The following is a 17,484-nucleotide window of genomic DNA, read 5'->3' as shown; positions in this document are numbered from 1 at the left end:
ATCTCTGAGCACAAAGAGCGTTCAGTGCTGCACTGAGGTTACAATGCCATGAACAGTGATGAGCTAAAAGCCTTTGGAAGAGTGTGAAAGAACTAAGTAGAAAACCAGCCATGAGGAAATGGACTTCTGCTTATTTTTATAAACACATTTTTGAGTAGCATAGGTACAATGCAAGGCAAGAAAGGAAATATCCCCTTTCTATATATCTACCATTTTTGCCTGAGCCAACGTAAAGATTTCCTATTGTTCTTCAGTATGTGATCCAACTTTAAAAAGACCTCTGGTTTTTGATTCGCAATTGTCTGGGTCAAGATACAGTAAGAAAATGAAAGGCAGCTGTCTCACACCTTAAGTTAATCTCTAAGAGTATTTTAGAGCTGTTCAGCATATCCAAGGTTCTGACCTTCCTTGGCAAAGCTTCTTAATTTTCCCACACCTGCAGCTTTGCTGTCTTTTTTTTTTTTTTTTTTTTTTTTTTTTTGTCTCACAATAAGCGTAGCTAAAACAAGCATTCCAGTGTGCATGAATAGAGCACACAGTAGGCAATTTGGGGACTCATTCATCACCGATCAATAGAACTGCTCGGATAGTGGATGAGATAGCAAAACATTTGATTTATTACGTTCAATGTAATAATACATGATTTTAAAAGAAATTAAAAACACAGAACTAAAAAACTTTATCTTATTTATTAACTACTGATAAAAGTAATAAATAAATACTGCCATTTCTTAAAAAATATCAGTCAGCTGTGTCTATAAAATGTGGTATCTTTTCTTGGGAGATGTAACAATTATGGGGGTTTTAAATTATTGGGATTTTTGTTTGTTTTAATATTTTTACATAAAGATGCTGCTGCTTACCATTAGTAAAATGAATATATATTAAGAAAACACAGCAACAGAGATTCCACATGTGCTAGAATATAGCAAAACTCTTTGATTTCAGTTTGCTCTTATGGAATAATTTATCCCTCTTGTCATAACATCGAAGTTACAAGGCTGCAGCACATAGTATCCTATATAATAACATCAGAAATTAATGCACCCTGAAATATGCATGAGGAATAATGCATATGGTATAATGACTACCAGTAATTATAAACATTTCTTCTTGAAAACAGTGGTTCTTTACCTTAAAGGGAAGATTCATGTCCAGAACATTTTTCTCAAGACTTCAAAAATGCCAGGAAAGAGAGAGCATGAGTTTGACCTCCCTCCCCCAAGATTTTATTTCCAAATTACACTGAATTTTAAAACAAAGTAACAACTAAATATTGCACCAATATTTCCTTAGTAATCTGAGTCAAACTGATCATTATTTTCTGAGTAAACTGAGGAACTGAAAGCTCTGTCATCTTCTTCATACATGTTTTGGATCAGCAGTGCATCCCAACAGTAGAGACCAGTATAAGGAAAGTCAATGAGATATTCAGTCACAAAGAACAGAAACCATAACTAATGATATGCCTAGTTTGTGGTTTTAAACAAAGACATATTATTTTTCATCAAAAAATATCTTTAAAAAGGAGTTGTTTTGTTCTAGTATTTCAAAAGCAACAGAATTAAATTTTGCAGGAGGGAGGGAGAGAACATCTCTCTGAAGACAGAGACGAATACTGTGTACCAAGGCTAACAGATATTAAAATAGATATAACTGCAATGTATCTGCCACATGTAATAAATGCAAATTATATTGTAAAATGTTTATTTATTGCATAGAGAAGTCTTCATGAATTTTGAACTTCCACAAATTGTTTTTTCTTTAATTTTGAGAAATGTCTGAGTAATCTTTGATACAGTCTTTTACCTGAAACTTCCCTGATGTTTTCAAAGGCATACAAAGGTGTTAGGGTTTTTTTGCTACTAAAAATAAGCACATTTATAATTTTCCTAATTTTTCAATTTTAGGCTATTTTTTTATTATTAGATATTGCATAATAAAACTGTATTTTAGCCTTGCTTTCCTTCACACATCAACATTTTCTACTTGATCTGTATGGGTTTTTTACAGAGATATTTTTTTTAACTTAACAAAAATGGGTTATTTCTGAATGAAAACTGCAAGGTGATACACTTAGCACAACATATACAAATGACTATAAATGGCCAGGACTGATATCTGTCATGGAAATCGGGCTCCAAGAATGAAAAATGGCTTTGACCATTTTCCAAGGAAGATATATTTTGGCAGTTTGGTGACAAGACTAAGAATCATATGCTGCCTGTAAACAACTTTTTGACTGTGTTGTTGCTAAGAGGTTAATCTTGCACCCACTCTTTTCAGTGATGCAGCAGTGACGGTACTCCTGTCTCCATTGGTATAGAAGCAGACACCAGAGCAGCAAAATGCACTTTGAGGTTGTTGGTACACATACACACACACACACACACACACACACACACATATATATATATATATATATATAGGATCTGTAGAATGCAAATATCTTAAATGATCTACTTCCAAACATGTTAGAACATTACAAGATCTCATGAAAATAAGTTATTGCAATGCTCACAGAGGAAAATTTCCTGTGGCTAAAACTGGGAGTAGGGACTCTTGGCTCATTCTTTGCTGTTCAATCTCATGGTTTACTTAACCTAGACCTTTGGGGAAACATTTCTTTTTTGGTTATTTTCAATTAGTACTCAGCTTTTTATAGAACATGAAGCACATAAAAACAGTGCAGTTTTTCTGAAGAGCCTTCCTAAATGGCTCAGAAAAGATCTTGCTGCTTCAAAAACACCTTAGAAAATAACTGGGTTTTATAATTTAACGTGATAATGAGCAGGAACCTTTCCATGTAAATGCTATCTATAGGAGAGTAGAGAGAAATACGACTGCTTCTTTCACTGTCATATATTCAATAGCGGTGATGAAAAGAGAAATTACAGGAATTTTTTATCTGCTATTTGGTTTTAATCCTATTCGGGGAAACAAAGTATTTCTGAAGTTTCTCACTGTCTGCATTTAGTGGAGTCAAAACTCTTGGTGGTGAGGGCTCTGTGGAGTGATCAGCATTCCCATAAAAAGTTTTGCACTTGGAGAAACAATGTTTTCTGACATGATCGCTATCTAGACTAGCTCCATATCTTCGTTATTAGTATATGCTAGACTCTTTTGAATTAAAAGGACACAGTATATAGTGTAGAAGTACCCTGCCATCAGGTTCGAATGCTGGTTAATGGTCCTTTCTTACAGAAATCACACACCAATTTACTCTGATTTCTCACGACATTTTGGGCTGAATACTATATATATCCTGAATACACTATTGTATTCAGGAAGCTTAAAAGCTGATTGAATTGTTTTATAGGAAGGAACTACTTTCTAATATAAAGACATATAATTATAAATGCTGCTATATTTATAATGATTTATTTTATGCATACCAGATTTCTCTAAAGCACATATAGAATGACCAGAACTGAGAAGGGTTTAGAAATTTAGAGATAACTATTTACGAAATATGGAAGTTCAAGTTGAGCTATGTGAAAATAGTTTTAGACATACAGGATATTGCTTTTTTTCTTTGATTTAATTATAAAATACATAACATGTTGCATTGAGACTAAATTGGCAGAGTTAATTTATAGGCAGAACCTTAGTGTTGCTTTTTTATTTCAGAATCCCTGAATTTTATAGAATGATATAGATAAAACATTGTTGGTAATAATAAAGATTACACAAGTTCAGCTTTAATTACGTGAAAAATTACTACTTCTTTACAGTACATATCTCCTACATGTAAAATCATGTGATATAGCATATATCCAGTTCACTGATACATATGAACTGAAGATCAAATGTTATTTGTGATATAACATGCTCCAAATAATTTTTTGTGTAAGAGAAAAAAATTAGTACACTCTGCCTACCTTATTGTTAACCAGTTGTCTACACATAGCATCTGTTTACATTAGTAATGTAATTGCTGTGATAATAAGCTCATTGATTTAGTATCTAAGGAAATAATCAGTCAGGACATCACATTTGTCTTGCTTTACTTGACAGCCTATCTTCTACACTGAATAGACAATGTCAAGTCTTGCCATTGTTTCGGAGAAATGCAGCAACAAAAAAACCCAGAAAGCTCTCTTCTCTTTGCCAGCTATTGCCTTAAAAATGTTTACTGCAGCTAACTGCTATTGGGCAAATTTAACAGTAGCACAAGGCCACTCCACTTTAGTGTAGGAAAATTATATTTCTTTTGTTATTCACAGAGTATGACAGCCTTATCTTTCACTTGACAGTTAAGCAGAAAAGGACTGTGAAAAACTTAAAAGTGAAATAAAACAAAGAAACAACTGGGAAGCATCGGCTGGCTGACTCACTAGGAATCTTCCTTTTTCTAAGCATTTTAATGTGAAAATATATAACCAAAGTCTCCTTACTAGGAGTTAAGAAACACTTTACAAAACTGTGATATGTCGATGTACTTCGGTTCACTTCCCAAAATCCCAGATGAAAAAAATGAATCAATCAGGAGTGTTAAATAAAGAACAAATCTGGTTTTATGATTTTTTTTCCTTTATCTTATGCACAGTGTAGTCTTACCTTAATATGTGCTGCCTGCTGCAGTTTTGGATTTCAAAATCTTTCAAAAATCCATGGTCCACAGAATGAGCTCATGGGCTGAAATCATAGAGGATCAGGTTGTCTTGGCCTTATGTGGTGTTCAAGCTAGGGAGTAGGACAAGAGTCTCTCCTCTCCATCTGTTTGCCACCCATGAAGATCAGTATTCACTGCATGGCCTTAGACAGCAGTGCTGAATGACTTCTGTGCCTGGACTTTGTTGTAGATGAAATGGGGAGCAGAGAGCAAAAGAAGTCTCATTCCTCTGTGGAGGTGAATCTCTATTCATCAGTTTATAGACAGCACAACTGAACTCATGCACAACAATGAATGAGTAAAACTGCTCTCACTATATAGCACCAATACATTCCAAGACCTCTTGATTTTGAAAGATGTCTTTAAAATACTGCTATTAGTTATCATGTACTTCACAAAGAAAATTAATCTTTAAACATTTTAGAGAGGAAGGGAAGGACCACTCTTCCTCTTCCAAGGATAAAATTAAAAAAGACACTGTGGAAGAGTCAGTAGAAATGAAGATATGCAAAACTAAGGCCTTATCATGGAATGTTAATTACCTGTTCGGTAGTTGTACTTACAAGATGAGAGCAACCAAAGACAGGTTGTTCTTTGTTTCCAAACCAGATGTGGGGTAGCAGAAGTGTGGCCTCACAGCTCATCTAAATTCGGAATTCCGGCAGGCTGACAGCTGCTCTCTTTCTGCTGATTAAGAAACACTGACAAACATTTTTTTTCCTTTTTTTTCCTTTTTTTTCCTGCAGAAAGACTTTCTTGGCTGCTTATACTTGTAAACAAAAATGGGCCTTGCCCACTCAGTGTTTTTAACTGTAATTACTAAAAAAGGGGTATTACTAAACTGAAGAAGAGGCAAGGTTGGATGAGATGCTCATATACCATGTATTTACTGATGTATCACAAAAGATGCCAATTACAATTGAAAAATGTACTGATTTTTTTCATAACTCTCCTGGACAGAAGCCTTGAAAGGTCTCTCCAAAATGAAGTCCTTTCTTGTCAGACAAATGAAGTCTATTCAGTTGTGGCCCCTTAGGGGACTGCTGGCAGAGTTCAGATCTGACACAGGTCCAGACCCCCTCCTGCTGTACATAAGGTAGAAAATCTGTGTTTCTGTTTTAACTTGCAAGATAGTATTCTAGGTCTCTTGATGTTCTTCCAGTTCTCAGAAAAAAAATTTAAAAGGACATGATGCTGATGCTGCCTGAAACAGTAAGTTTGAGAAATGTGGATGCTTATGGGTATTGCCTCAGTGTGGACAATGTGCTGCTGTGAACCTACGTTCAGTTGTCATCTGGGAGAGATTTTGTAGGCCATCTTCATAGTTAGAGTTGCACATCACTTGTGCTTGTTGCATTGGCACAGATGTACTTGTTCCAATCCCATCTGAACACTTATTCTTTCTCCAATAATATTTGCTTTTGGACTGAAATGAAGATTTGGCAATATGTGAAGAAGTCATGTGTGCTTGTCACCATGTTAAAAGTTTTCACAGTGCTCTTTCCTGAAATTGGATTATCTAGTTTTACGTATACTCCCAAGCTATAAATGAACATCTGCTATATAGGTAGGCTATGTATGTAGAGTATTTATTTATTTATTTATTTATTTATATACATGCACATGCATATACAAACATTATTGCTATAATCTGAAAGAAATTATATAGATGTTCAAAGTAATATATTTCTTTCCTCAGATTTAAAGATATTTATTTCAGGTTTTATGTTGTTCCTTTTTCCCAGAACTGTGCCTCCTAAAGTATTTTTATTGAGATACAAACAAGCTAGTCATGAGATTCTGCAGTTTACACATCTACAGCCTCATAAACTGGACTGGAACACAAGTTTTCTTCCTACTGATTTGTACCTCACCAAAACGGTTGCTTTCCTTCCTATGACAAAGGAGTTTAGAAGGTTGTATCAAAATAAAAGATATGCATCTGGATAGTTATACTGGGTAGTTGATAGGAGCTTAAACAGTGAAGAAGAAGAAACCAAAGAGGATAGAGGGCATCCAGATTCAATACATATCCTCTGAAAGCATCCACTCTGATTGCAAACAGGTTTTACCTAACCATTTCCACACAGCAAAATTCTGGAGTGATATTACTTTTAACTTTTTTTTTTTTTTTTTTTTTTTTTTTTTTTTTAACCTGAACTTTCTTCTCAGAAAAAGAAAACTAGCAGAAATGAATCTCTAGGAAGAGTCCACTGGGGAACATCTGTGGGAAAGCAGGTCTTCAGCATGGAAAAAGGAAAGTTCACTATGTGAATGGACTGAGTGTCAGACCTAAGGGCCTGTGTTTAGAGGTGCTTGTTTGCTGCTACCTGAGCAGAAACACTGGAGGGGAATAAAAGGAAGGAAGGTGGGAGAACAGTTTTCTCCCCCATTCTGAGAAGTGTTTCAGTTTGAGATGTACTGTGTCAGTCACACAAGAGCCTGTCATTAGTACTAAGTCACCTCAGTTTTATATACATATCTGAGTATAATGCCTTTCTATGGTTTTGCCAAATTCTGTTTGCCTACTTGCCTCAGGGCAGGTGGGTTTTTCCGGCTGTCAACTGAGTATCACTGATGTTTTTCATTATCACCAGTCATCAGATAAAAGATAAGAGAGTAAGTTTTGTGCTGATCTGGTAAATTTCCGTGCTGTTCGTGTAAGCTTGTTGGATATGGGTTTGGGAATTTTTTTTTCTTTTATTCTATTTCTTTCATTACCTTCCTTTCCATATAGGTTCTATGCCTCTTACTGGGCTTTTACTCACTGCTGCACTGTCCTGTGTGAAATAAACAATAAATGCCTATTCCTTCAAGTAAGGCAGAGGATGCAAGGTATTCGAAGATTTACAATATTAAATCAAGAGGCAGTGTGGTTAGTGTTGATAGAATAATACAGAAATCATACGCACGCTGCAGCTCTTACTTGTTGGCAGTTTTACACTTTGAGAACACTTTTTCAAAATTCTAGTCCTAAGAGATCAAATGACAGGAAGATGATGGATTGTTGGGGATATCTTGAAATGAGCAGTGTCTGTTCCATTTATAAATATAACAATCTACAAGGTTAGAAATGAAAGTTGAAAAATCAGTAGTTAAAGCTGTTCAGAGTAAAGGAACGGGTATGGAATGGATTTATATATAAGCTGCTTCATATATCACACGGGTATGCTGTAAAATATGAGTGTAGGTGTGAGCAACCACTTCAAATAGCTGTGGAGATTAGTATTTCGGTCATTGACACTGCCTGGTCTGGGAACTGGCTGAGGTAAAATTAATGGTATCTTTTAACTACTTTCATTAAAATCTATTAATAATTAACATGCCAATACTTGTGAACTCCACTTTTTAAAGAACATCAGCCTGAGTGTTACAGGAGTTTAGTCCTTAAAGCTGCTGACCTTATGTCTTGTACCAATCAAACGCTTCTGAGCTATTTCAAATGGCATTTTCCATCCCTGCCTCTTCTGGCTGTCATGGAAACAGCTGTGCACCCTCTTATAAAGGTACTGTAATACTGTCGGGCTCCGCAGAAATCACATTAACAGTGGAGTTAGAATCAACTTAGACACAGTAATTGTTGTAGCTTAGGGAAATAGCCCCTTTCTTCTTCTAGACATCTCTGAGTCTGAGCACTTCCCAGGAAACTGGGTTCCATTTCCTGGAGGAAAGCCATCCTGAGGGACACCTGCAATTCTGCATTGCGGTGATAAAAATGACAGGCATGAAATCTCTGCATTTACTATTAGCTGGAGAGAAGGTTCCCTCTGAGATCTGTGACTTCTGAACGGCACTCAGCTTTTGCCATCAAATGCCTTTCTTCAAGTGTGTAAGTGCTCATGAAGAAATTAGACAGAGATACAAAACACTGCACCTCAGATGTCTCATTTCTCACAGCGCAGAGGAAAGTCACTGCCAGGCTCCAGATTTGCCTTACACTGTGGATACTATTACAACACTTCCCCCCTCCCCCCATTATCATCCTGATTGTCATTAACAACTGGAGCAAAAATGAACATCTGTACGGTGGGGAATGGGGGGTGGGAGAGAGTTTTTCATTTTATTTCTTTCTTGTTGTGAACTTCTTTTCCTTACAGATACTCACTTTTGTTTGTTTCATTTCTGAACTCGTGAGTTCTATGGTTGGTTCCAGGAGAAAACTAAGATTGAGGAATATCCACATCTCCTCTCATAGCCAAACCCCCACAGCTCTGTAGCTGTCATTCCAGCAGAAGTCCTGGAAATTTCACTCTTGCACTCTGTCCTCCCACTTCTATTGAATGAAATGGCAGCAACTGCTCCACCATTAGGATCAATATCCAGGCCATTATGTTGGCAACAGGAGCAGCAAATCACATTTACGTGGATTGTCAGATTCATTATTATAAGCAGATGGCAGTCCTTGCACGACAATGCAGCTGAGAGAAGACTGACATCATTTCAAATTAAAATCTATAATGCTAATACACATATCTGACTCTTTGTACAGGCCTAAGTGCATTAATCTTCTGAATGATTTGCCAACGTGTGCACTGCTTTAGGTGTTTTCACTTGAGTGGAGCTAAAAGGAGAGCTTTTAACTGAGAATGGTTAACATTTATTCATACAGATTGATAAAAGTTAACATGCAATTTTCTTTACTAGTAACTCCCTAATAGGAATTAATGGGATATTTTGAAGAGAAAATGTCAAGTTCAGAAGGCCAGTTTAAGAAATGTGTTAACCACTGAAGAGAGAAATATGTTACTAGCATCTCCTTTATGTAAACTAATCTTAAAATAATTACTCCTAAAAGAAAATAGAGCATTCTTTAAATGTGCAACAGAATTGCCTAAATATGCAAAGAAATTTCATTTGTTAAATGTGGGCAAAAAAAGACCAAAATTTTTATGATCAGATCATCATCAAAAGTTTGAAAAGTTAATATAACATAAATTCACTCTTTTAACACAACTAAAGTGGAAGACAGTACCGAATAAAAAGGATTTTAAATACTTTGGGATCCATTTTATCTGCAGTGTCTAGACTATGTATCCTGTCATATTTTCAATAGCATGCTCTAGTATTTCAGAATTTCATACACAATTTTTAGGGATGCAGAGGCTGATTCCTCCATTCTTCTGCCTTTCTTCAGAAAGGATACATCTAAGAGAAAGAATCTTCTGGTGAATAAAATGTAGATTGAGACTGCTGTCAAGCTGCCTAACCATGATAATTCGATGTCTTTGCTTCTAGAGGAATGTTTGCATATTGAGGGGCTGTCCTGGACTATTTATGCCTGCACATGGGATCCTGATTAACCCCACTTAGGGAGCCGTGTCATCACAGTGTCGATTCTGAGCGAAAATACCTTTCCTTTTGGAAGGACTTAATAGGTGAGAGCATTACGCTGATGCATCTGCTTGATTTCATGAAGCAAATAAAAATGCTGTGTTTTACCTGAAGAAGATTGTTTTAAAACATCCAGATTAAATAGACAGCTATGAAACTCAGGAATCTTCCCATCAAAAGCTTTATAAATACATGTGTCATTGCAGAAATACTTGTGCTTTGCCACAGAAGCATATATCTGAAAAATGAAGTTTGTTAAAATGTTTTGACCAGAGTCAGGTAGGACCTTTTGTCCCATTTTTTATGTTATTATCCATTATCCAGAGATTTAATTTCAATGGAAACAAAATCTTCAGGTCTGCTATATGCCTTGCATTCTCCCAGTACATGCCAGTGCCACATGCTAACACATGTTTTAGCAGAGGTCTGGGTTGTCAATTATTTATTTCTTTAAAAGTATCATTGATGCTGTTGACTTTTTCTGATTTTTCTTTTATATTAGCAGATCTGAAGCCAGATATCTCTGTATTTTGTTCATATTTGCTCAACTTGCGGCCAAAAATATATTCTTAATTATTTCATCTGACCCAGTAGTGATATCTACTTTCACAAACCAGGTGGTATGTGTAGCAATAGAAAATGGTACATTTCACTGATATAAACAATAGCTTAATAATTTTTGTACCAAGAGATTTTTTCTGAGTAGGAATTGATTTGTGTTAAAACGAATAACAAGTTACTGGAAAAAAGTAGTTTTTCTACCTAGGAAGTTGCTTTAAATTCTGCAGGATGAGAAACTGAACAGGGAGATTGAGAAAAAGATAATGAAAGACAATTTCAGTTTTCAAATTTTAAAAAAAGAAATGTCATTCACACACAAATTAATTAAACTTGAAATAAAGATATGTACCCTATTACGGCTATGTGAGTCTGATCTTCCTAAAATCCTTATTCTTCCATGAAAAATTTTGTATACTTGAAACTTCCAGTTTTTATGGATGCTGGAATGAACTGATTAAAATTGGAACAGTTTTAACATTGTGACAATCAGAGAAGAAACTAATAAGAATTCTGAAAATCTAAATGCTCATCAGCTTTTTGAGATGTTGAGCATGGCTCATAGTCCTATTTGAGTCTTTTAAAACCATTTTCTTGTAAAATGCTTTACCAATGATTGCAGTCTTAAATCCCTATTACATCTCTCAGCTTTCTTTTTCAGGAATTATAGATGAAAACAGGTATTTCCAATCAGTAAAGGATGTTGAAATTCATGGTCCTGATTATTTAAAGTGCATGGGTTGCATCTGATATTTATTTAAACATTTCTTTTCTTAACATAATATTTAAACTGGTTAATTAATGGATACTAGTAAGAGATATGAAATGTGCAATTTATAAATTGAAAAAAGCTCTTAAAAGTTTTACAGAGCATCTGGAACTTTTCCACCACAGTCTTGAAGTAATATTCTCTATGCCATAAGATCCCATTGTCACACATCTCACATATGTTCCTCCAGAACTACTCAATGGTTTGATTTTTCATATATGCGTTGCATGGATTCATTAAGTACAGTACACACCAACAACCCTCATTCTTCATTCACTAGCCAAGTTAATTTTAATAACTTCCAAAATACTACTGCTGAATTGGCAAATCTGAATAGAGCCTGTGAAATGAACTCCAGAGCTTGTTTTAGAATATGGCCTGTATCTCCCAAGGGACACTCAGTGACAGTTTGAAAACTGCAGTAGTTTAGTAGTAAACTATAAATTAGGATTTTTTGAATACGTGGAATAATAGACTGCTTCTAATCCATGGCTGAAGAAGTAAGAATCAGCATTTACGGGTTGTGTGCGCCTTACATTCAATCTGAACCCTACAGTGTACACTGCTTTCCCCATCCCCCTTTCCTTCGCCTGCATTTCAGTTTGTTTTACTGACTGAACACTTAAAGAGATATCTACTTAGGGATGTCAAAAGGTGTAGTAAATGGGAGGCAGGCCACTGGGAGACAAAATAGGGAGGTCATTCCGCCTGACCTCCTCCTGTTTTTCCCACTAAGAAAGCTGCTGCTTAGCTGACTTAAGATTGAGAGACAAGGCAGAAAAACAGCAAAAACAGTATTAAATCAACCTGTTTGCTACTGTGCTTTCTACTTGCAAAAGGTTTTCCTTCGTACTTAAAGCTGGTCTCCTGTTGCACTCATTCCCTTTAGAAATGCAACAATATTTTATTTTTGTCTGTTACTCATCCCATGTGCAGGTTGTGTAAGTGAATGGAAATCCAATGATAAAGTTCTCTTTGACTTCTGTCAGTTATAAAGAGATTAATTTTGACAGTTACGCTAAGGTTCTCAGTAGCTGTTGGGTTTGTAGACATTGCAAAAGAAATCTGGTCTTTAGGTGATATACAATACTTCTGGAATTTCTTATTGTGGCATTAACATATTGGGAAGAAAATCCTGACTTCTAACCTCACAGCTACATTGATGAGGTACAAATTGATTTCTTGTGTATATTGGGGCTCTGAGCTGGACAGGAGGGTCCCAAAAGTCTGGCAAGTGAACATTCAGTTGAGCACAAGTGCTTGTCATCTTGAAGAGAAGCAACAACTCTACTCTTACAGGTATTGTGCACCTCCTCCTAGTTGCATGATGCCCTGTAGATCATGCCCACTTTGACAGCACCTTGTTTAGCTAATCTTCAGAAATGAGGAATATCTTCTGCACTGGGGTCAACTGTAACTAAGAGGTCCTTTTGTTCTGTGGGCAGCAAAGGCTTCATCCTACCAAAGTGGAAGTTAGCCCTAAAAATTTACAATTTAAAGAGATGTTTCAAAGTCATTTGTAGTTTTGAGGTGCTTACTTTGGGTAATTTTCCTTATCCTAGTGAAGCTCACTCTGCGGATCTCTGCCATTGTTTATTATGAACTTGTAGCAAACCTGGTTATATATTTACCCTTAAAAAGAGGGAAGAGCTCTCCCCAGGCATATATGACAAAATCATATAATGACATCCATATACAGCAAACCAAACAGGAAGGAGTGTCATTAAAAAAAAGTTTAAAAAAATCAGCCTCTGACAAACATACACACTCAAATTCAACTCCAGTTTAGTATTGCTCTTGCTGCTGCTTAGGGCTTACATTAAATATCTTTTACTTCCTTGTATTTTCTCTCTATTTAAAACTAAAAGGCACAAGTTCTAAACTATAAAGCTTTCTGGCAATGAAATTTATGCAACTGAGAGAGAAAGGTTTGGAAGCTTCACAGACGCACCTATGAGGCAAAACTTGAGAAAATATCAGTGATTGAGTGTAAGTTCTGGCCAAACCTTGGCAAGTGAATGGTTTTTGAGTTAGATACTTCTTTCTTCTATGTTGTAATGACTTACTTTCTCTGATGCAAATTACTCAAGTTACATCAGTCTGTATTTTTGGTTATGCAAACATCTCTGAGAGTTCAATTCCATGATTCTGGGATCAGCAGAACAACAACATTCTAGAATAAAAAATAGAAATATTCTTTCAATTGCAATGAATAATAATAAAAAAAAAAAGAAACCACTTTGCAGGGCATTTAGACCCTAATTAGATTTCCAGTCATGGATTTAGTCTAAAAAGTTTGGTGGTTTGTTTTTTTTTTTTTGTTATTGTTGGATTTCTTTGTTTCTTTGTTTGTTTGTTGTTGGGTTTTTTTAATAAAAGCAGAGAAATTCTTTGTAAGTAGTAATTTGTAGTATTTTGTATATAGGAATTCTAGTGCATACCTGCTGGCATATAATTGCAATAAAGAATAGTAAATAGAATATTACTAGAATATTATTAAAATAAGAAATACTAAATAGTTTGGAGTCTAACTGTCTCTTCATGAAGCAAATGAAAGAAGACTTTAAACATAACAAAGTCTACTTACATTCATAATCTGTCAATTTCAGTGATACACCACTGCCAATCCTTAGTTTTCTACATCAGCTATACAGCTTGCTGTATATCATGCCATAGTTAAATACAGCTCAATAATTCTCTTCCTTTTTTCTAAGTGTCAAGTCTCTCCATGATTTATTCTCTCATATATAATATAAAAGAACAAGTAAGGGTATATTATTTTATACCTTTTCTGAAAATCTCTAGAAAAATAAAATAAAAAACCTAATGGTAAAACAATAACAAGTAATGGGAAACCAATAACCTTCTTCCTATTCGGTGTCATTGTGTTAACTTTAAGAATAAATATTTCTTAGGCTTTTTCTTTTTTTGTCAGGGGCACCAAACAGTCATTGATACACTCAAAATGGTGTTGTTTCTATATCCATATGGAATAAGTAGTTGGAGAGGTGATTTTAAAAACCCGAGATTAGATTTTAGTTAAGTGCCTCATTAATAAGATGAGCGAAAAATAAGAATGAAATACAAATAGAACTGCACCAAGACTGAAGGTTTTAACCTGTTCTCTAGAGAAGGCAGAAACATTTTAGTACCAGAGTACACAAGACCTTGTGCCTGAACAGGGTTAATCCCCTGTCCTTAATAACATTCTGTGTAGTAACTTTGAAAACAAACTTTGCCAATTACAAAAGATAAGAAATATCATTTTATCTGTATTCTTCAGTATGATTCGTTTAAAGACTTATTTGTGATTTTAAAAGCAAACTCTTTTCAGTGGGATACTTAAATTTGGACACGTGAGTCAAACGCACAGAGCATCCTGCAATACAGGGGAAGTGCATTTCTCAAATGGCAATTAGTTTTTCACTGTTACTGATTCACTAGGTATCTTCTGTCAAATGGGGAGCACAAATGGGGGTGGCTTATCAGCTAAAGCACTTTGAATGAGAATGATAGATGTGCTTTAAAGGTAACCATCTGTACTAACTTTCAAAGGTGCTGAACTAGTGATCTCTTTCCACTTCCTTCTTTTTCATTTCTGATACACATTCACACAAGTACAGAATTGCTAGTGAATGGCAAAGTGGGATGTGGACAAAGGTTTTCCTTACTAGGAAGGGTTGAGCATGGTGTGGAGTGAAAAGTTCATTGTATGATGGATGAGCCAGCAAGTATGAAGGTCACTCTGTCAATGGTACACAAGAGAGGATTATGGGTGACAACAGCTCTAAAGAAGTAGTAGATAGATTGTTTACAAAATACAATAATAGAGAGTTGTAACAAACTTCTCCAACTTCGTTACTGCTAAAGGATCACCAGGAAAAATCAGCTGAAAGGTATTTGGATATCTTGGGAACATTTCAAAAATAGGGAGAGATTATTACCTTGAAGGCTAAGATCTAAGATCATCTGTTCCTTTTGGAATTAAATCATCACTAAGAGACAAAGAAGTTCTAGCCCAAAGCAACAAACACACTACAAAAACACCTCCTAATTCTGGAAAAAAAAAAAAAACCAAAAAAAAACCAACCAAAAGCCCCCCAACCCTAAAACCAAAATAAAGTTACATTAATTTCAAACTACCCTCTGCCAAAAAAAAAGGAAAAAAAAAAAAAAAAAGCAAGCAGAAAAAAGCAGAATTTTACAAGGTACCTCAAAATACTGTGTGCTGAATGAAAATAAGAGTCTTTTTTTAAGGTTAAAATTGTGCAAAAGTACTCTTGGTCTGTTGAACAGATTATCTTTTAAAGTCAATCAGTTAATGTTCTAATAAAAAATGACGATAGGCATAGCTGACAAAGTGACCCTCAAATGCCCTAGTATTTGCATATTTTATTTTCTGCCAACTTAAAATTAATATAAAATAACCTGGGGTTATTATAAAATGTTAATCTCATTAACATTATAAAACCTAATATTTAATTACAGCTTTCTGCTATTTCTGACTTGTTTGTCTTTCAAATGAAAACAATTTTGGGATGTCTGAATTTTAGATTGATTAAGAATGGAATACAGAAAGCATAACATTTAATATGGTAAAAATTCATTATGATTCAATCTTGTTCTAGAAATGCTTCCTTTGAAGTCTCCTATTTTGGAAAGCAATATACCTTAAAAACTTGTGTAAATAATGTATCTAATTTCTGTACAAATGTTTTCCTATACAAAAGAACACAGTTTCAAATAAAAAATTCATCCTGAAGATATACACCAACTTTTTTCCAGCTAAATTGAAGCATATACTCAAAGATTTCCAGGCACTCACCAATGTGAGACTATGCCAGAAGCAATAGTTTCCATCCATATCAAAGTAGTGTACTGGATGGTGGCTTTACACTGAGTTAAAACTGTGATAACAGGCCCTTTCAGATATGCCATTTCTTAAATGAGGCACCCTTCATTTAACCAAGTGTTCAGTATTGCCAAATCTATAAAGCTAAATTGCTTTTTTATAAGGTAGAACCTTACCTGTTGAATAAAGTATGTGCAGTGAGGCTTATAAATGCTCATAAAGGGAAAGTATGGAAGGTAAAAGTATCCATTACCTTTTGGAAAAAGGACGATTATTTCAAAGAAAATGCCAGCAGTGGGAGACATATAATAATAATATAGGAGGAAAAATAAAACTGACTTTTTCCCAGTACCACTGTTAATAATACAACTACTTCTTTTCTATTAATTAAAAAGTGTTTCTTGCTTTCTATATATTTTTAGTTAGCAGCCAAGTATTTTGCACTTTATAGCAAAGACTGGACTTCGACCAAATTGGGAGCAAGTGTGCTTTAGAAAGCTATTGGGGTAAACTTTATAACATAGTGTCTCTTAATGAAGGACAAATTCATTTAATAGATCTCTCTGTAAAACAGCATCTGTTGGTAAATTGGCTAGTGGGGTTTCTGTAAGTAAAATTCACTTTTGTGTACTGAAATGGCACAGTTAGACTTTTGAGTTGAGTTAGACTTTTTACCTACCAGTATGATACAAATAAATGGGTCAAATGCTTTTTTCTAAGATAAAATGTTACACTTCCCTACACAAATGCAAGCACATAAGGGTATCTCAAGAAAAGAAATAGGCACATCTCCACATTCCAAAGTTCATCTTTGTATCAAAGTTTGGTACTACTTCAAAACAGATAATCAAGTTTGCCTTAGTTGGGGGGTGGGTGGGGGGGTGGGGTGCACAGGGGATGACTTGTGTGTGATTTGTACCATTTACTTTTTCTCAGAAACTTGGTTTAATTTGTTTTACATCAGTGTCCCTGAGGGACTTTATTATATAAGCCTCCTCAGATACTGAGCTTTGCCAAATACACCCGACTATGAAAGTGGGACGATCTGTCCTACTTATGAGCAGTCTCCAGTAACTACACCTTAGTAAGTACAGGAGATAGTACTACACAACTATTTTATGAGGCTTAATTTCTGAAGCACAATTGGCTGTCCATATTGGATACATCTGAGATGGGGAGCAATTAGAAGGTTTTCAGGGGTCCAAAAAAGAACTGAGAGCTCTCCTTTCTAAGGCATACTTCAAAAATTCCAGGCTGGATCAGGTCCTCCATTCTTTTTAGGGGCTTGTTAGGATACAAAAATTCTTTATGATTATCTAACCTGACTTCACATTAAACAAAGATTATAGAGCTGTCCAA

The sequence above is a fragment of the Falco naumanni genome, chromosome 3, assembly GCF_017639655.2.
Source record: "Falco naumanni isolate bFalNau1 chromosome 3, bFalNau1.pat, whole genome shotgun sequence".
Lineage (NCBI taxonomy): Eukaryota > Metazoa > Chordata > Aves > Falconiformes > Falconidae > Falco > Falco naumanni.
This window is presented reverse-complemented; position numbering follows the sequence as displayed.